Source organism: Puma concolor, chromosome A1 (assembly GCF_028749965.1).
Source record: "Puma concolor isolate L17-30 chromosome A1, mPumCon1.1.hap2, whole genome shotgun sequence".
Classification (NCBI taxonomy): Eukaryota; Metazoa; Chordata; class Mammalia; order Carnivora; family Felidae; genus Puma; species Puma concolor.
The window spans coordinates 232,478,596-232,497,700 of record NC_141667.1 but is presented as its reverse complement, the minus strand read 5'-3'; the positions used below and the strand labels follow the sequence as shown (position 1 = coordinate 232,497,700).

General features: G+C 45.1%; 1 long non-coding RNA gene and 1 other non-coding gene across 2 annotated transcripts; one reads left to right on the top strand and one right to left on the bottom strand.

Annotated features, from left to right (window-relative positions):
- Positions 1–8,692: 8,692 nt before the first annotated feature.
- Positions 8,693–17,432, top strand: LOC147584850 (uncharacterized). The gene is made up of 4 exons (XR_015253864.1): positions 8,693–9,800; positions 14,461–16,104; positions 16,196–16,768; positions 17,230–17,432. It is a non-coding gene; the product is annotated as an uncharacterized LOC147584850 (long non-coding RNA).
- On the bottom strand, positions 9,704–9,777 carry TRNAN-GUU (transfer RNA asparagine (anticodon GUU)). The gene has a single exon. It is a non-coding gene; the product is annotated as a tRNA-Asn (tRNA).
- Positions 17,433–19,105: the final 1,673 nt, after the last annotated feature.

Here is a 19,105-nt window from a genome sequence, read left to right as displayed (position 1 = left end):
AAACCTCCCCCAAAGAACTTTCCTTCTCTACTTAGTAAGGATGGAAGGAACCTTGTTACTAGAACTTTAAGTAACATTACGTGATCAATAAATGATCTCTAACAGGAAAATAATCTATTTTTGTGTTATATGCAAAGAGTCCACATGATCATAAATCTCATATTTTTCCCACACATTTATTTCCGCAAGCAAATTTGGACGCCATCCAACAGTTGTTCTAGGGAGAAAATAATAACCAAGTGCTTATAAAGCTTGCTGTATGTTACGTTCTGTTTTGTATGAAACACTAATTCATTGAAACCCCAACATTTCTGGGGCACCTGAGTGGCTCAGTCGGGTGAACGTCAGATCTTGATCTTGGCTCAGGATGTGATCTCACAGTTTGTGAGTTCAGGCCCCACGATGGGCTCTATGCTGGTGGCATGGAGCCTGCTTGGGATTCTGTCACCTCTCTGCCCCCTCCCCTCGTTTGTGCACACCGTCTCTCAAAATAAATAAACTTTAAAATCAAAACAAAAATCAACATTTCTGTGAGCAGGCTCCTTTTATCACATTTGACCTAAAAAAACAGCACAGAGCTTAGTAAGTCGTACAGCCGGGTTTGAGTAGTGTGCTTCCTGCAGCTGTTAGAAGCATGTGTTCCCCCTCAGGACCCACTTAAAATTTGGTTGCTTAAACCGCACCACTGCAATAGTGATTTGAGTTACTAGGGGTACTTCCTAAGGTTTTAAGGGTGGCAGTCTTGGGATAGAGTACTCTGGGACTCGGCACTTCGTGATTGATTTGTCCAATTTGCTTTCCGTCCCCTCCCCCGCCCCCATTTTCTTTTTTTTATCACAAAAGTACCGCGTGTTTATTGTCAGGAGAAGCTTGGAACATCCAGAAAAATAGGAAGATTTTGAATCTTCGATCTTTACACTTAGTGGTAATAACTACCACGAACATTTTCACATTTGTATACAAATAGACTTTAAGAAAGAAACTCTACTCGACGTGTTTGTACAATCTGTTTTAACGTTTCATGAGCATTTTCTCCATCTTAACAGCTTTGGCACCTTTGGGATAGCTCCATAATGTTAGGTTGTACGGATTATCGTTGTTTTACCAGTCTTGAGATTTCAAGGTGATTTGTACTGTTTTGTTGTTATTCATTGTGCCACAACAATTCTTGTTAAGTTTTTGCACAGATTTTTTTCTTTCTTATTTTTGTCTTATTTTCTGGGAGTGGAATTGCTGGGTCAGAGGATATGCATTTTTAAAGTCTTTTAATGATGGCATGATTGGCTTTCCTGAATCCTCACCAACACCAAGTAGTAGCATTGAAGGAGCAAAAAAACCTTGGCTGTTTTTTTGTTGTTGTTTTAACATTTTCATGATTACTGGTGCGGTTGAGTATAACTTTATATGACGTTATATACCTCTATAACGATTGGCCAGTTGACTTTCTCCAAGAACTTGCTTAATCATTTGAATATTTCTAGATTTCTGGTAAGTACCAAACAGTGTTGTAAACCTCAGAGATAAAGCAGTAAAAAAAGAAATTCTTGCCCTTTAGAAGGAGCTTGCCTTCTAAACAAGGAAATAAATATATCATGTTAAGTGGTAACAGATACAGTTGATGGTCACTTGTGGTTCTCTTCTAGAAAGTTTCCACAAGCATTCCATGAATATGAAATACTGAACCACTGCTCCTAGGGGAATTGCAGGGTTAGGTTCCTGTGAGCCTCTGGTTGCAGCATTATTGTCAACTGATCAACAAATAACCTTGTTTTTTCTGTGCTTCTGTTTAAAAACACCTCAGGTAACATATATCGTTGGTTCATTCCCATTGAGTACAAGGCCAACAGCACTTTAAGTCACGCCTGAAGGAAGCTTATCTAACACATAAGGCACATCACACCTTTCTTGTGCTTAGGAACATCGGACAGCAGTTTAACACTACACTTGAGGTACATTTTAAACAGTGAAATCACCAAAAACACACAAAAGATGTGGCACTGGATATATTGTAAAAAGGACACTTCCAGCATGAGAGCTGAATCAAGGCAGTGTTGACCTGTTAGACCTCACCTGGGGTCATATGTGTTGGGCGGCTCTGTGGGTGTCCATAGTAACCACATTGTAAGTGTTGATTTGTAAGGTTATAAATCTAAGCATGTAGGCAAAATCACAAACGATCTGCATAATGAGGATTTAGTCAAATAGCACTGAATGCTGTGGAGGAAAACCGCAGGTGAGCGCATGGGAGGACTCAGACTGAGTGGATTTGGAAAGTTTTCTTGGAGATGGGTGTCATTTGGCAGGGGCTTCAGCGAAGTTAGGGAGTGGGGCCATGTGACTGTGTAGAGGAAGGGCATTCCAGGAAGAACAAAAGTCCAGAGGAGTGAGGGTGCTTGGCATGACTGAGGACTAGGAAAAGTCCACTGTGGTTGAGCAGAGACACAGGGAAAGAGAATTAAAACACAAGATGAAGGAGGTTGGCAGAAGCCAGTTTTTGAATGGTTTTGTGGGCCATAGCGAAGACCTTGTTAACACTTGAGAATAATGGAGGCCACTAGAAGGTTTCAGGCAAGGGCAGGATATCTAGTCTTAGATTCAAAAGGATCCCTTATGCGTGGAGAGTGACTATAGCCGGTCAGAGTAGAAGCCATAGTCTTTTACAGCCTCCCCAGAGTTTAGGGTGAGCCCTGTGGAGGTGTTGAAAAGTAGCTGGATTACTGTTGCATTTCAAAAGTAGAGCCGACGGGATGTGTTGATGGGTTGGATGTGGGGCAGAAAGAGGAGTCTCAGGTTTTGTTGCCTGAGCAGATGGGTCATACTATTTACTGAGATGGGACAGGCTTGGGAAGGAAAAAATTTAAAGCAAAGCACTCACTCATTCAGTTTTGAATATATGTGAGGTTCCCATTAGGCTGCCAAGTGGAGATAATCTAATAGGGAGAGGCGGACACCAGAGATTCCTACTTAGGAATTATGAATACGTGATCGTATTTAATGTCCAGTAAAGGATGGAGTCATTTAGGGAACATCTGGGGAACAGGAAGAGCCATGGAAGGGACGTGAGTGTGGTGTCCTGAAAAGGGAAGAAAGCTTTTTTTTTTTTTTTTTTTTTGAGGCGGAGCGATGCTGATGTGTCAGATGCTGCTGAGAAGTAGTGTAAGGAGAGGACCGAGAATGACCATTGGCTTTTGTAATTGGAAAGTCTTTGGTAACTTGGGGAGGACAGTTCAGTGGAGTTGGGACAAGTGTGAGTGGGCTCAAGAGAGAAGGGATTGAGAGAAAGTGCAGATAGAGACCTACCCTTTTGAAACATTCACCTGGTGCCCGGTGAGGGAGTGAGGGGTCAAGATTTTTGTTAATGTCTTTAAGACGGGAGATGTCATAGTATGTGTATGTGTGGACCTGAATGGATGTTGTAGATGAGAGGAGTGATAGCTGCCACAGTAAATTTCTCCAGGGCTGGCGACCCAGTGTATGAGAGGAGGTGTGACCTTAACGAGCTAGAAGGAGTTTATCCATTTTATTTTTTTTAATGTTTATTTTTGAGAGAGAGAGGATCTGAAGCGAGCTCCCCACTGACAGCAGAGATCCCGATGTGGGGCTTGAACCCGCGAACTGTGAGATCATGACCTGAACTCAAGTTGAACGCTTACCTGAGCCACCCCAGAGCCCCCAGGTTTATCCCCGTTAATACTAGAGAAGACAAATATATGGGTACAGATATTAGGAGATGTGATGATTGGGCAGTGAGGAAGGTCACATTTTTATTTTCTCAGGGATATAGTAATATTACCAGCTGAGTATGAGTGTTGGGGGAGTTGAACATTGAGTGAGAGAAGTTAGAATTTTTAGTCTGAGAGCTAATTGAACAGGGGCATGGCAATAGGCTCACTAGGCCGTACAGAGAACCCACCAGACGTTGATGGCCGTAAGTTTTAACCAAAATGAGCCAAGATGGTTGTTTTTCTCTAATCACATTTGCTGCTCAGGACAGAAAGAGTAGATGGGAAGTTGGATCCAGCCAAGGTTAGAGGTATTGCCAGGTAAATGGGACAGAGGAGAAAAGGAATTAAGGCTTTATGCAAGGAAAATGATTTTAAGGATGTGATAAGGAGGGCTAGAGGGACATAGGACAGGTGGTGATCATTTAAAAAGTGGCGGCAGATCTCAGTGGATTGGAGGTGGGTGCGAAGAATGCCAGCGCGGGACTAGTTGGAGTGAGTAAGAAAGCAGCGTGCTTGAAACTGAGCTTTTGGGAACAGTGCAGTTATTGGCGATGACAAGGTCTGAAGTGTGACAAGGGAAGTGCATGGCCAAGGTTCCATGAAAAGTGAGGAGATGAAGGAATCAAGAGGCTAGGATGGTGTTTGGATAGACTTTGTGGAAGGCAGAGTCATTTAAATGGCGGCAGGAATCCTGGTGGAAAGAAATATACAGTAAGCCAGGAGCTAAAATCCTCAAGGAAAGGCGGAATACCACGAAAATGGCTGATGGCCGCAAAGGAACAGCGTGGGTGGTTCAGTCTAATGGTCTGTGCTTCAAAGGCACGGGAGGGTTATAATGAAGAGGGGAACAGGGGTTGAAAAAGCAACTAGGAGAAATTTGATAGAAATTTTACATTATTTTATATTCTTTTCCTTTCGGTATTATGTTTTAGCCAGGTCATTTCCACACCCCAAATATACAAATATTTACATATATCTTCTGGTAGAGCTAGGTTTCTTTTCTTTCTTTTTTCTTTCTTTTTTTTTCAGTCATGAATCTTTAATTCTTTTGGAATGTATTTTGATGTGCTGCACTGAGGTTTTTCTCCCCTGATAGTAAATTTGTTTGAACACCATTTGCTGAATCAACTTACTGTTCTTTAACCATTCAGGATACACCATTCACCTATCTTTCATATTAAATGTAACAAATGTTCAATTCCTGTAGTAAGTTGAGGGGGAAATTTTGGTGCTCAGTGGTAGAATGCCAATTAAACAGTGTAAATCTCAATTTTCCAGGAGAAAATACGCTGGGAGGAAAGTCTATTAAATTTTAACTGTTTTTTCTTCCAGTTAACATTATTATAATAATGTACGCTGCAAGTCAGAAACACTGGACGAAAAGTGGAAGATTTATTAGAGTTTTGTTCTGTTTTTGTTCGCTTCCGGTTGTATTGAGATATAACTGACCTACATCTCTGCATAAGCTTAAGGTATACAGCATAATGCTTTGGCTTATAATCACAAAAATGATTACTGCAATCAAATTTAGGTAACTTTAGAGTTTTGCTAGATACCACAAATACAAACAACACAAAATGGACTGCTTCTCCAAACGCAGAGCCTGGGGGCCAAAAAACATTGATCAATATGTGTTATGGCAGAGGATGACGAGGAAGGGTGGGATCCACCTGGGAGGTTAGAGAAAGCATCCCAAAGAAGTCACATTTAAACTAATGACTTCATTCCGAGCAGTTTCCAGAGGCAACCCCTCCTGTGGGTGCCTGTAAAGAGTCCCCCATAGTTGGTTGGGTCTGAACAGGCCTGCTCAGCGAGCTTATCTGTGACTGTCTTTCTGGCTCTCTTTCACTTTTGAGCACCAGGACCTCCACACCCCTTCTCCCCAACCAGTGTTCCCTCAGGAAGCCACAGAAGTGGCAAAGGAGGCAGAATGGCATACCAGGTTGTTTCTAATCCGAGCAGATCCACGAAAAGGGGCTTATCAACTTCTGCAACATAGCAAACGGGCTAAAGTGACAACAAAGCTAGTACCAGAGAAGTGTAAAATACAGTCGTCAGGAGTTAAAATGTAACCACAGAAGCAAGAGGTCATCGAGAGAAAAGGAACTTGTGAAAGACTTCACATCTCAAGATGGAAATTCATTTTGTTTGGTTATTGCAGGTACTTAATAGCTTGGTAAAGCACCCTTCTTGCCAGCCTTCTCTTTTTAGTATACCTTCCCACCAGGCTTGGAGGCGGAGATCGTGGAATATGCTGAGGTTCAAGTGTCTACAACACCAGATATTTACTGCTCCCCCAGCCCTAAGGCAGTGTAAACCAGGCCAATTCAGCAGGATGGCAAAATGTTTGCAGCAGTAAACTGATGTCCCCGCTGGCCACGAAAGTTGTGGTTCCAGTAAAGAACCTCCTTGCTTGATGATTAATGGAGAAATTCTGTATTTCAAACTTCAGTTCTATGTTGAGTCACATCCAATGTAGATTTTCGCCTATGTAGTTTACACTCTAGTGAATTTCAATTATCAGACTAGCCTAAACTCTAGTATTAAAGTGAATATGTTGTTCAATTAGGTATAAATAAACACCCCTGTGCTCACACACACATATGATAATCTATAATAATCGACTTCCCAGCTTAGTACTAAGATAGTCGGTCTCCTTAAAGTGTGTGTTTGATTTACTTTGTCACTTTATCTTAGGGAATAACTAGTTTGAGTCCTCTTTGGCAGACAGTAATTTCTGTTCTGTTTTTACTAAAAAGAAAAAAAAAAGCAATGAAAAATGGCTCAATTCCTCCAAGGGGGTAATAAAATATGACAGTTTGCTGGATGTCATTAAAGTAACTTGCAAGGAAAGAAATACAAATTGGTATCTGCTGTGCTGTAAATCCCTATAGAAGCAACCCTTAAAGGATCAATATAGTAAAGCCCTTCACATCAAGTCATTGCAGATTATAAAAATAAGGTATTAAGTGTTAAAACCCCAAAGCAGGCTTTTTTTTGGGGTCTGAAGTCATTTATTACTAATTTTGCATATCTACTTAATTGCTCAGCAAAAAAAAAAAAGAAAGAAAAAGAAAAATTGGTTTCTTGGTGGCTTGTCAATAGTATTAGACTATTCTAGTTCTTTGTATTACCTTAAAAGCTTCAGTTTAGTAATTTTTCCATCCCTAAACACTTTGGATTTGACATACTTTATAACCTTTATCACTAATTAGAATACAAATACAATAAATACAGGGGCGCCTGGGTGGCTCAGTCAGTTAAGTGTCAGACTTTGGCTCAGGTCATGATCTCACGGTTCACGGATTCGAGCCCCGAATCAAGCTCCGTGCTGGCTCCCTCTCTCTGTCTCTCCCTCTCTCTGTGTCCCTCCCCAGCTCACGCATGTGCACAAGCTCTCTCTTTCTCTCTCAAAATAAATAAAAACTTTTAAAAAAATGAAGACTGATTCTGGGACTAGGTTTTTTCTTTCTTTTTTTTTTTTTTTCTTTTTGGGGCTAGGTTTTAGATGAACTCCATGGTGGAGAACCAGCCACAAGTACGGTAAACTGAAAGTATGGGCAATGTATAATTTCTCCAATTTCAAGATTTCTTTAAGACCCCTCCAACATCAAGCAACACTATCACCATTTCCTGGGTCACCCAGGCTGTAAATGTAGGCACCACCCTCCACATTTCCCTCTTGTTTCAGTCTCTAAATCTTATCCAGTCTTCCCTTGAATTACATCCTTCGTTTCTAAAGTCACCCCATTGCCTCTCCTTTGAAATATAATTTCCTCTTAACTGTTCTCTGATCTCTTATTTTCCCTATTCTGTTGCCAGACCAACCATCAAGACTAAATTTCATTATATCCTGAAACAGAAACCTTTAACAGTTACTCCCTTACTTTATAGGGTAAAGTCTAGCCTCATCCTTTGGTCTTCAGGGCCCTTCCGCAAGCTAAGAACATTTTCAGTGCGCTCTATTTAAGTACATTTGTTCCATATTCTGGTTACGCGTCTCTCCTACCCACCCCCATCTTGTCTCCAAATTTTGCCAGCTTTAAATAGCTCTCCCCTGCCTTCTGGCCTGTCCAGATCTTCCAGGGTTGTTTCAAATCCTCCACGGAGACACAATCCAGCCTATCTATGTTGACTTCCTCCTTTACTGCCTGGGAACATTTTTCTGTGGCCCTCACGCTGGCACTTCATCATATGCATTTTTATCTGAGTATCTATCTCTGTTAATCACATACTCTGGGAAGGCAGGGAACGCATCTGTCCTGAGCATGTGCATGTGACAGGCCTGTGCTAGGTGAGCAAACAATGTGAATAAAGACGTAGTCACTACACTCCAGGGGTTCGTATTCTAGCGTAGGTGACAAGTAACTCCCTGTTTTCAGGGTAGCGTGATGAATGAATGGAGGAGGGGCATCAGGGGAGGCCTCCCTGAGAAGGTAACTCCTCTGCGGATGTTACCCAGGTGTGTACAGAGGGGGCGGGGACTGGCACATCAGGGTAACGGGAAAGACATCTGGGGGGGTGGAGGGTACAAGGCGGCATGCGCCATTGAAGGAACTCCTGGTAAATGCATATAACCACTAGAAGTTTTCATGCAGGAACACGGTAGGAGACAAGGCCACAGATCATGAAAGCCTCTGTGTGTTAAGCTCAAGAATTTGAACTGCATCTTGAAGGAAGCAGTTTGGAATCTAAAATGATCACTAAGAACAGAAGTTGGTCTCTTCCCTCAAGGAGCTTATAACCTAGTATAAATACGATCAGCTTAAAGCGGAAGGATATGCTTTCTAAGGCCTCATAACTTAAGTACTAGCAAATATTATGCCTCCTTCATCTTGAAGTGTTGGACTAGATTTGGACAGTACATGAATGATCTTATGACCTAACTGCCTTCCCTTTTCTTGTTTCTACTATAATCTATCCATAACTATGAGTGGAAAGCTTGGAATGTGGGGGGTGGGGGTGGGGGGCCGGCTACTGCTGAATCTGCCTGAAATTCTCCAAGTGCAACACTGTGTCTCCTTTTTTAGGGCTTCTCACTAGACAACAGAGGATATTTTATTATCAACAATTATTTGATAAATAATTATCAGCCAGCATTTGCCAAGGCATTTCCTAAGAGACCGCCGAGTGACGCAGCTAACTTATTCCTTCTTCCGAGTCTCTCAGTTCTATCCAGGAAAAGTACATCCCAGAGACAAAGCACCCACCACATGACCTCAATCTTGGCAGGAACGAATTATAGCATCACGTTATCATATTATCGTGTGGTTCTCTATCTTTATAGAAAGTCTTATGTGAACCATCTGCTTGTAAAAGATCTGTGTCTTCTGTGAGACCGGAGTTGAAAACACGTCATTGGAAACCTTTTAAGCAAGAACTCATACAAACAATTTCTGCCTGAGTTTAATTTCAGGGAAAATTGTGTCAGCGATCTAACGCAAACATTAACACCTTTGCCTAGGTTCAAGTCCATTGTCCAAAACAGAGCTCCGTTTAGCACAGTTACGTGGGGTGATTATGCCCCCACACACTTTTAGGTGACTCCCCTTGCATATGTTCATCGAACAGCTCCTCGGATTCTTCCGGCAGTAGATAAGGCAGTATTGAGTAAGTACATTTACTTTTTGGTGGTATCCGATTTTCTGGGAGAAACTCACTTGTCAAGGGGCAATTATTTCCCCCCCGTTACAGTTACTGCTGTTGAAGCACAATCTTGGGCCGGTCTCCCGAAGAATGTGTGTAGGTTTCCCGTGGATAAATGACCACGGGAACTGAATGACCAAGGCACAAGCTGCCAGTCCAGACGCAGAGTCCCTCTTAGATCCGCCCCCGCCGTGCAACAAATACTGAGAGGACAAGGTCTTCCTCTAGCCTGGAAGCGTGGTGGCGTCGTACTCCCGTTCGACTAAAAATCTCAGGCTTGCCATTTTAAAATGGATCCGTATCGAGGTCATCTCAGGAAAATGAGCGCTCCCCGTCCCTGGGTGGGCTCGAACCACCAACCTTTCGGTTAACAGCCGAACGCGCTAACCGATTGCGCCACAGAGACCCAGCTACCAGGCTCGCCGCGCGGTGTGTACAGATTTCCGCGGCCGCGGAGGCTCTCGCCGCCCAGGGCGTCGCCGCGCGAGCCGGGCGGAGGAGCGCGCGGAGGAGCGCGCGGAGGAGCGTGCGTAGGAGGCGGCGGGAGGGGCCGCGGCTGCGGGCGGCCCGGCGCGGGCGCGCGGGGGCGCGGGGGCGCGGGCGCGAAGAGGCCGAGCCCGCGGCCGCGCGGGGAAGGGAGTGGGGGGACGAGGCGCGCCCCCGCGGGCGGCGCCGGCCCCGGCCCGAGCTCGTGAGCGCGCCCGCGCTGGGGCGCGAGCCCGGGGGACGCGGAGGGGCGCGCCCTGCGTGTCTGCGCGGGCCGCGTGCGGGGCGCCGCCGGGTGCCCGCGGCCCCCAGCAGACGCCGCCCTGGGTCCCGCGGGCAGAACTGGGCAAAGGGGTCCCGGTAGAGCCTGTGAGAGAAGAAGCAAGTGCGGTGTGGGCTCGGAGCACGGGGCCGCGTGTGTCAGGCCCCAGACTGCAGGGCTGGCTTTCCCAAGCGTCGCGTGTGTCCCCTCGCCCCGAGGCTTCCCACCCCCCCTTCGGCACCACCCCTCACCGTTACCTTTTAATTCCGCAGGCACCGTGCGTCTGCGCCCGGGCCGAACGTCGATCTGTGCTTGGGCTAAAGAATGTAAGATGTGTTTCCCTTCCTGAGCCCCAGCCAGTGCCCGCTTGGAGGGCATGTGGCCTCCGTTGATCAGGCGGAGTTTAGGGGACATCAGAAGGGGGCTTCGTGGAGGGTGTGGCGATTAAGATAAGCTGCAGACATCCTTCTGGGTGGCCAGTCCCTAGAGCTCGGTGGGGCCGCCTCCCCGCTCCTGGCCCTACAGCCTGGGGAGTTCACTCCAGCTCTCCAGGGCGTAAAGCCGGTCCTTGAGTGTTCCTGTTTCCGTCCGATTTGACCGGACACCCACTCCTCCCCCAAGTTCTTTTTCTCAGCATTCTCCCCCCCCCTCCCCCGTTTAGAAGCGCACGGTTCTGTGCCATTAAGTACATTTGTATCGCTGTGCAACGGCCACCACTATCCACTTCCAGAGCTTTGTCCTGGCCTCAACTGAGGCTCTCGACCCCTCAAGCGCGAGCGCCTCATTCCCCTCTTCCCCCCTGACCCTGCCAATCACCCTTGCCCTTTCTGTCCCTATGACTTGGACTATAGGCAGCTCATGGGAGTGGAATCGGACGGTCTTTGTCCTTTTGCGACGACGGCTTATTTCACTTAGCGCAATGGCCTCAGAATTCAGCCATATTGTTGCCTGGGGCAGCATTTCCTTCCTTTCTCACGCTGAATCATGTCCCATTGTATGAAGAGGCCACATCTTTACCCATTCATCCGTCTGGGGACACTTGGGTGGCTTCCGCCTTTTGGTTTTTGTGACTGATGCTGCAGTGATAGTGGTCATGGGTGTGCAAGCATCTCTTTGAGGCCTTGCCCTCAGTTCTTTTGGGGGCATCCCCAGCTGTATAATTGGGGAATTGTATGGTAATCCCCTTTTAAAAATTTTTGAGGCGCCATCACACCATTTTCCACACCGGCTGTGTGCCATTTTACGTTCCCGCCCCCCCGGGTTTCTCTTTCTCCCTGTCCTCACCAACCTCCCTGCCCACCAGCCCCCCCCCCCCTTTTTAAGTAGTCATCCCAATGGGTGCGAAGTGTTATCTCATTGTGGTTTTGGTGTGCATTTCCCTAACGATTAGTGATGCGGAACATCTTTTCTGAACCTGAAACCAGCTCTGCTTTATTGAGGAGTAAGCTGAGAGTGACAGAGGGCAGCGTCTGATAAGAGGGCAGCTTTTGACAAAGAGTGGAGACAGCGGACAAAGTGGAGGCGGCAGGGAAGCCTGAGCCGGGCAAGGAGAGGGGGTGAGGGAGGAGTCTTCTGAGGAGGGCCATCTAGAGATTTTGTCCTCACGAGGATCTTGTTCATCTGCGTTGGGCGACTTTGGGGGTCCGTTGTGTTTGTCCTGGCTCTGTAGGGATGTTTATGTATGTGTTGCTTGCGAGGGGCCAAGGGTGAAGGAGGGATTGATGACCTCCACCTTGTACGTATCGGAGCGGCTGTTTTTGGAACTGCCTTTGCAAAAGTGAATTTTTTAAAAAAAAATTTTTTTTTCAACGTTTATTTATTTTTGGGACAGAGAGAGACAGAGCATGAACGGGCGAGGGGCAGAGAGAGAGGGAGACACAGAATCAGAAACAGGCTCCAGGCTCTGAGCCATCAGCCCAGAGCCCGACGCGGGGCTCGAACTCACGGAGCGCGAGATCGTGACCTGGCTGAAGTCGGACGCTTAACCGACTGCGCCACCCAGGCGCCCCAAAGTGAATTTAAGATTATGCTAATGTAACAGAACCTTCTATCTGCATTTTCGGTTTCTTAAGAACTGTGGGAATTCTTGTCTAAGTGTTGAAATAATGATCTCTTTTTTGCATGATCCCTCTTAAAAGCACAGGGAGATCTTTCAGAGGTATGAGAAATAGAACTTTCTATAACTCCATTCAACTTTTATTTTCAGCCTTGTTCTGCTGCCGCCCAAAGCACAACCTCAGTTAACTCAGGATTCTCTCTGTCTGCTTCTCTGGAGTTGTTTCCAAGGGCTGACACTTGGTTTTTAAACTTTTTAAAAAATGTTTATTTACTCATTTGGAGAGACAGAGAGAAAGAGAGAGCAGGGGAGAGGTAGAGAGAGGAAAGAGAGAGAATACCACGCAGGCTCCTCATTGTGAGCACGAGCCTGATGCGGGGCTCGAACTCATGAACCGTGAGATCATGACCTGAGCCCAAATCTAGAGTTGGACGCTCAACTGACTGCACCACCCGGGCACCCCTCCAAGAGTTGGCACTTTGGAGGGGTGGTCGTTCATCTGGTGCTTGAGTCACACGTGCACACAGATTGCTGAGAAGGCCATTTTGCTCCTGTTGTGGGTCCCCTAGCTCTCCTGTGCATCCATTGAGGGAAGGGAATCTCTTGTAAACTTGGTGCTGGTGCATCAACCATTCCATAAAGTCCTTCCTGGCACAATCCCCTCTGCTTATGGAGCCTCGTTATGGCCTCCCCAAATTCGCATGTTAAAGTCTAATCTCCAGTGTGCTGGGTTTTGGAGGTGAGGCCTCCGGGAGGTACTTGGGTGAGCCCTCATGAATAGGATTAGTGCCCTTTTAAGAAGAGGCCAGAGAGCCAGCTCAACCTTTTCCCACCGTGTGAGGCCACGGCAAGCGGTCAGCAGTCTGCAACCCGGAAGAAGGCTCTCCCCAGAACCTGACCAGGCTAGCATCCCGATCTGAGACCTCCAGCCTTCGGAACTGGGAGAAAGAGGGTGCTGCTGTTTATAAGCTACCCGCTCTGTGGCACTTTGTGGTGACAGCCTGAGCCAACTCAGATAGGACCGCAAGCTTTTCTATTCTCGTCATCCGTGCCTGCACCCCTCTGTTTCTCCTGCCCCCTAGTGTGGGATGTGTAAGCGAGGTGTGTGTGTGTGAAAGGAAAAAGAAACAACACTAGATGTGCTCTTGATCTCCCAAGTCCCGTCTGAAAGTCTATGGGTGCCCTTCCAGTCAGACGCGTTTGAAAATATTATCTAATTTTCTCTATCAAGAGACCCTGGGGTCTCTCTTCCTCTGTATTCATGTAGGTACAATGGTTTTCTGAAAAGAAGATGACTTAACAGGCCAGTTGTGTCTAAGAAGTTACAGGTGCTTCTAAAACTCTAGAGCAGGCATTCCAGGAACTAGATGGTTCTGTGCATTGCAATTCCACTCTCCCACTAACATGTAAGCTCTCCAGGGACAGAGATTTTAGCCGGCTGTGCTCCCTGCTGAATCCCCAGCACCTACAACATTGTCTGGCACAGCAGGCACTCAATAACTATGTGCTGAGTCAATGAGGAAATAAAAGCCGTAAGCTCTAAAGTAAACTGGAAAAAAATAAAATGTAACAGAAAAATTAAATTGCTACTATAAGGAGCACTTACCAATTAATATGAAAAACCTCTTTGCAACTCAGCCAAAAGAAATCAAACAAATGCAAAAGAATGGGGGCATGAATCGAATATTCCCGAAAGAGGAAATACACTTGACCATTATAATCATAAAAGTTTGGCTGTCAAAATCAAAATTAAATGACATAAAATTTTTCTTTTTCCCAAGTAGCAAAAAAAAAAAGGAGAAAAGAGATAACACTAAAACACCATCATGGATATAGAGGCCGTTCTCACACAGGACTGATGGGTGTGAACTTGGAGTATTTTTTCTGGATGGCGGTTTGGTAACATAAACATTAAACAATGCCTATCCCCTATCCTTCTAGAAATTCTATGTTAGAAGTCACAAGAAAGCAAACAGAGATGTGACTAAAGTTTTTATTATCACAGTATTATATATCATAGTGATAAATAGGAAACAGCCTGAACATCCCGCAATAGAAGAAAATGATGAATGTGGCATATTTAGAAGATAGAGTATTAGTTATACAGACCTCAGAAATAATGTTTTAAAAGAATATTAAAAACATATAGGCGTGATAAACTGATAGGTTAAAAGTAGGATAGAGAAACATATAATCATAAAAACAATATTTTCTTTTTTTAAAAAAACCTATTTATTTATTTATTTATTTATTTATTTATTTATTTATTTATTTATTTTTGAGAGAGAGAGAGAGAGAGAGAGAGAGGGACCAAGCAAGCAGAAGGTGCAGAGAGAGGGGGACAGAGGATCCGAAGCGGGCTCCACGTTGACAGCAGAGAACCTGATACGGGGCTCAAACTCACGAACCACGAGATCATGACCTGAACTGAAGTCAGACGCTTAACCGACTAAGACACCCAGACGCCCCCATAAAGACAGTATTTTCAAAGAAGATTTGGCAACAGAGCCCTGATAAAATGTCAAGTTCAAAGGTAAGATGGGGACTTGTCCAATCATGATAACTCAGAACTGCCCGGTGTTTTCTACGCATCTCGCTGGTACGGACGTGACATATATATCACCTCACTTAAACCCCTAGCAACCCTATGAGGCAGACGCTATGATTCTAATTTTGCAGGTGAAAGAATGTGCACAGGAAGCACTTTGTTCAGGTTACGGAGCCAGTGAGCGGTGGGACCAGGTTTCAGACCTGGAGTCAGGCTCCGGAGGCCACGCTTGTAACCTTGACCCACACAGCCTCTCACTGCCTGTGGGGCAGGAGCCCACAGGGCGGTGAGTGTGTGTGTGTGTGTGTGTGTGTGTGTGTGTGTGTGTGTGTGTGTAGTTTTGGTGAAACCTCCAAAAGAGTGTTAGTGGTTATGCCTGGGTGGTGGTTTGTATTTTCTTCTTTACCTCTTTTCGCTAATTCCTCAAGCATTTGCAGCAAGCAGTACTTTTAAGGAGCCAGTGATGAAAGGCGACAGCAGCAGTTTCCCGAAATTACAGGTAGAGGGTGGTAGGTGGTTATTCTCCACTTGGTCTGTCTGGGGCCAGAAGAGTGCCCGCCTGAGGTGGCGACTTGGGCAGCCCAGTGTGCGGACCTGTGGGTCTTGGCCGAGCACAGCGTAACCGTCAATGCTGGCCTCTCTTCTCCAAGTCTTCAACCCCCTGAGAGAAGGGTGTCTGGGGAACGTGTAAACTTCTGCGGGGAGTTTTACAACGTGTGACTCTTCAGTAATGAATATGCTTTCATTTATTCATTAAAAAAATTTGTTTTAAATGCTTATTTATTTTTGAGAGAGAGAGAGAGAGAGAGAGAACAAGCAAGGGAGGGGCAGAGAGAGGGAGACACAGAATCCGAAGCAGGCTCCAGGCTCCGAGTTTCGGCACAGAGCCCAATGCGGGGCTCGAACCCACAAGCCGTGACATCATGACTTGAGCCAAGGTCGGCCGCTCAACCGCTTGAGCCACCCGGGCACCCCAAATATGCTTTCATTTAAAAAGAGATGTGGAGTGCCTGAGATTTTAGGTCACTCTTGTATTTCTTCTTAATGTTCAAAAACACTTCTTTGCATCAATCATTTGTCTTTTTCTACCATGAGTCGTTTTCATCTGGGAAGCATAACCCAACCTACTGGAGAGTATTAAGACTTTTCTCTTTAGCATTGGTGAATATACTATGAAAAATTTAATACATTTGGGGCTAAATGACAGCAGATACTTATTGAATCTTGTAAGGAACTGGGCTGGATGCTTCGGGGACCTCCCTTCTGCCCAAGACTCCCTGACACATCATTCCTGCCCACAGATCGCTTTAATCTACTTTGGGAACCAGGAGATATATAAAAACGTTTCAAGACAGCATGTGCCAACTGCATGGCACAGATGGTAAGTGTTTTAGGAATGTGAGGTGGGTATAATCACTGAACAGTCAGTAAACAATCAGTGGAAGAAGTGGGTCTTGGGCTGTCCTTGGCAGGATCCTTTAGCCGGGGAGGAGAAGGAACAAAGGCGGAGAACAGAAGATCAGCCCAGAGGAAGCAGAGGATTTACATAGGATGCGATGGGACATAAAGAAAGCTAATTGGTGACAGAGTATGGAGGGCCCTGAATACCCAGCGAGAAAATTTGCATTACGAATGGTATTGTTCATAAGAGTGGAAAATTTTTAATGACTTAAATACTCATCAAAGGGACAATGTACACATTTCTATGGCATATTTATCCAAAGTGCGGCGAGGATGCGGTGAAAATTTTGAGCAGAAGGCTTGATCACAGCCAGGTTCGGGGGACGTTTCGTCCAGCACGGGAGGATGGGAGAGCGAGCTGGAAGGAAGATGACCAGTTGGGTGACTGTTTCTGTAAACTCGATGTGGAGAGAGGAGGCCTTGATGGGGCCACGGAGAATGGAAAGGACACGAAAGACAAAGGCTTAAGGAGAAAAGCAGTGGGATGCAGTTGATAAACATGCGTGTTAGAGCCGTTGACTTGGTGCTACTGATGGCAATGACTCTGGCTTTCAGATCTAATGATTGCATAGGGTTTTTTTAATGTTTATTTATTAAATTTATTTTATTTTATTTTTTAATTTTTTTTTTTAACATTTATTTATTTTTGAGACAGAGAGAGACATAGCATGAACGGGGGGAGGGCCAGAGAGAGAGGGAGACACAGAATCTGAAGCAGGCTCCAGGCTCTGAGCTGTCAGCACAGAGCCTGATGCGGGGCTCGAACTCACGGACTGTGAGATCGTGACCTGAGCGAAGTCGGACGCTCAACCGACTGAGCCACCCAGGCGCCCCATAAATTTTTTTTTTCAACGTTTATTTATTTTGGGGACAGAGAGAGACAGAGCATGAACGGGGGAGGGGCAGAGAGAGAGGGAGACACAGAATCAGAAACAGGCTCCAGGCTCTGAGCCATCAGCCCAGAGCCCGACGCGGGGCTCGAACTCACGGAGCGCGAGATTGTGACCTGGCTGAAGTCGGACGCTTAACCGACTGCGCCACCCAGGCGCCCCCATAAATTTTTTTTAATGCTTATTTATTACTGAGAGACAGAGACATGAGCATGGGAGGGGCAGAGGGAGGAGGAGACACAGAATCCGAAGCAGGTGCCAGGCTCTGAGCTGTCAGCACAGAGCCCGATGAGGGGCTCACACTCATGACCTGAGTCAAAGTCAGACACTTAACCGACTGAGCCACCCAGGCGCCACCCCCTCCCCCCACCCTTTTTAAAAAAGAAGTTCCACAATTTTTCTTACAGGTCTGCCATACAATAGAGGCTCAGTACAATTTTTTCAATACACGGGCTGTTCCAGGTGCCCTGTTGTATTGCTGTAGCCCTTACTAACAAGATTGTTTTTCTGATTTCTAATCTAAACATTGCTGTATATTAAAACCCCATTTCTCAAGTGCATCTTTTGTGAAGAAGAATTAGTTAGTCTCGCTGGTTGTACACTTCCGTGTGTGTAAAGTAAGGCATGCTTCAGCTTGATTTCATTATGATAAATGGTAACAATCCCTTTAACATTTGTCTTTAAGTCTGATCTTGCAATACAAATTTGCTTGTATGAGCAAGGTGCTTGTACAAAATAAAAATTGGATTTGTGTAATGTCCTGGAGACCAACAACCTGGAAAGACTTTATTTATTCGTGTATTTATTCATATATTAACTGAAGCGTTACTTTGTGCCCTAAGGAAGACAGAATGATGACCTCAGGGTAAGAAGGGATTTCATAAACACAACGTAAGTATGAACATAAAAGGTTGATGTATTTGATTACACTTAAAACGTATGTTAAATGAATGAGCAAAAAGTAAACAGATTTAAAAACCAAATAGACTGAGAGAAGACCTTGCAACACGTGTGCCCCACAAAGCCTTAGTATCCAGAATTCGTAAAGAATGCCTACCAGTTAGCGGAAGATAAACAACAAAACAGAAACGCAGGCAAAGCCTCAGTGAAGAGGAAATCCGTATTGCCAGCAAACTCATGAGAAGACCTTCAACTCTTCTAATAATCTGGGAAGCAGCGTCACAGTGAGACGTCATTTCACACCCACCAGACTGGCAGAATGTAAGAGACTTGAAAAACAATTGGTGAGGGTGTGGAACACTGACACTTTTATCTCTTATGGATGAGAGCTGGCGCACATGCCCTGGAGAGCAATTTGTCAGTTTCCTGGTGAAGTTAGACTCCTTCCCTCCAGTGCAGAGTATCCCTCCTCCAGACTTGTACAGAAGGATGTATACAAGACTGTTTGATCCAATATTGTTCTTAATACTGAAACATTTTAAATGACTCAAATAGTCATCTAAAGGGTCTGTATAAATAAACATGGCATATTTAGACACTGCAATGCTATATAGCAGTTTCAATGTGTATATATCTAAAAATGTAGTGTTGCAGAAAGCATAGGTACAGAAGTCCATGTGACTGGCAACAGATCAAATAATACAGAGCAGGTTATAGGGGAAAGTCGTGGACTTCCACATTTCCTCCCCTCCTTGAATCCCAAACTCAGAGAAAATGTTTTCTTTTCTTTTCCTTCCTTCCTTCCTTCCTTCCTTCCTTCCTTCCTTCCTTCCTCCTTCCCTCCCTCCCTCCCTCCCTCCCTCCCTCTTTTTCTTTTCTTTCTTCCCTCCTTTCTTTCCTACCTACCTTCCTTTCCTTCAAAACAGGTTCTTTATTTAGTTCTTCTTGTGGCTACCTTCAGAACTCTAGATTATATGTTGTTACCTCTATTTGCTTATTTGGAAGACTTTTGACATTATCTTTTAACTCTTCAATATGAAGATTTTACTTTGCACTGCCCAGTCTACCACCCTCTTCCCAGTGTTAATATTTATATTTGTGATAGGCAGAGTTTTTAAGTTTATAAGTACT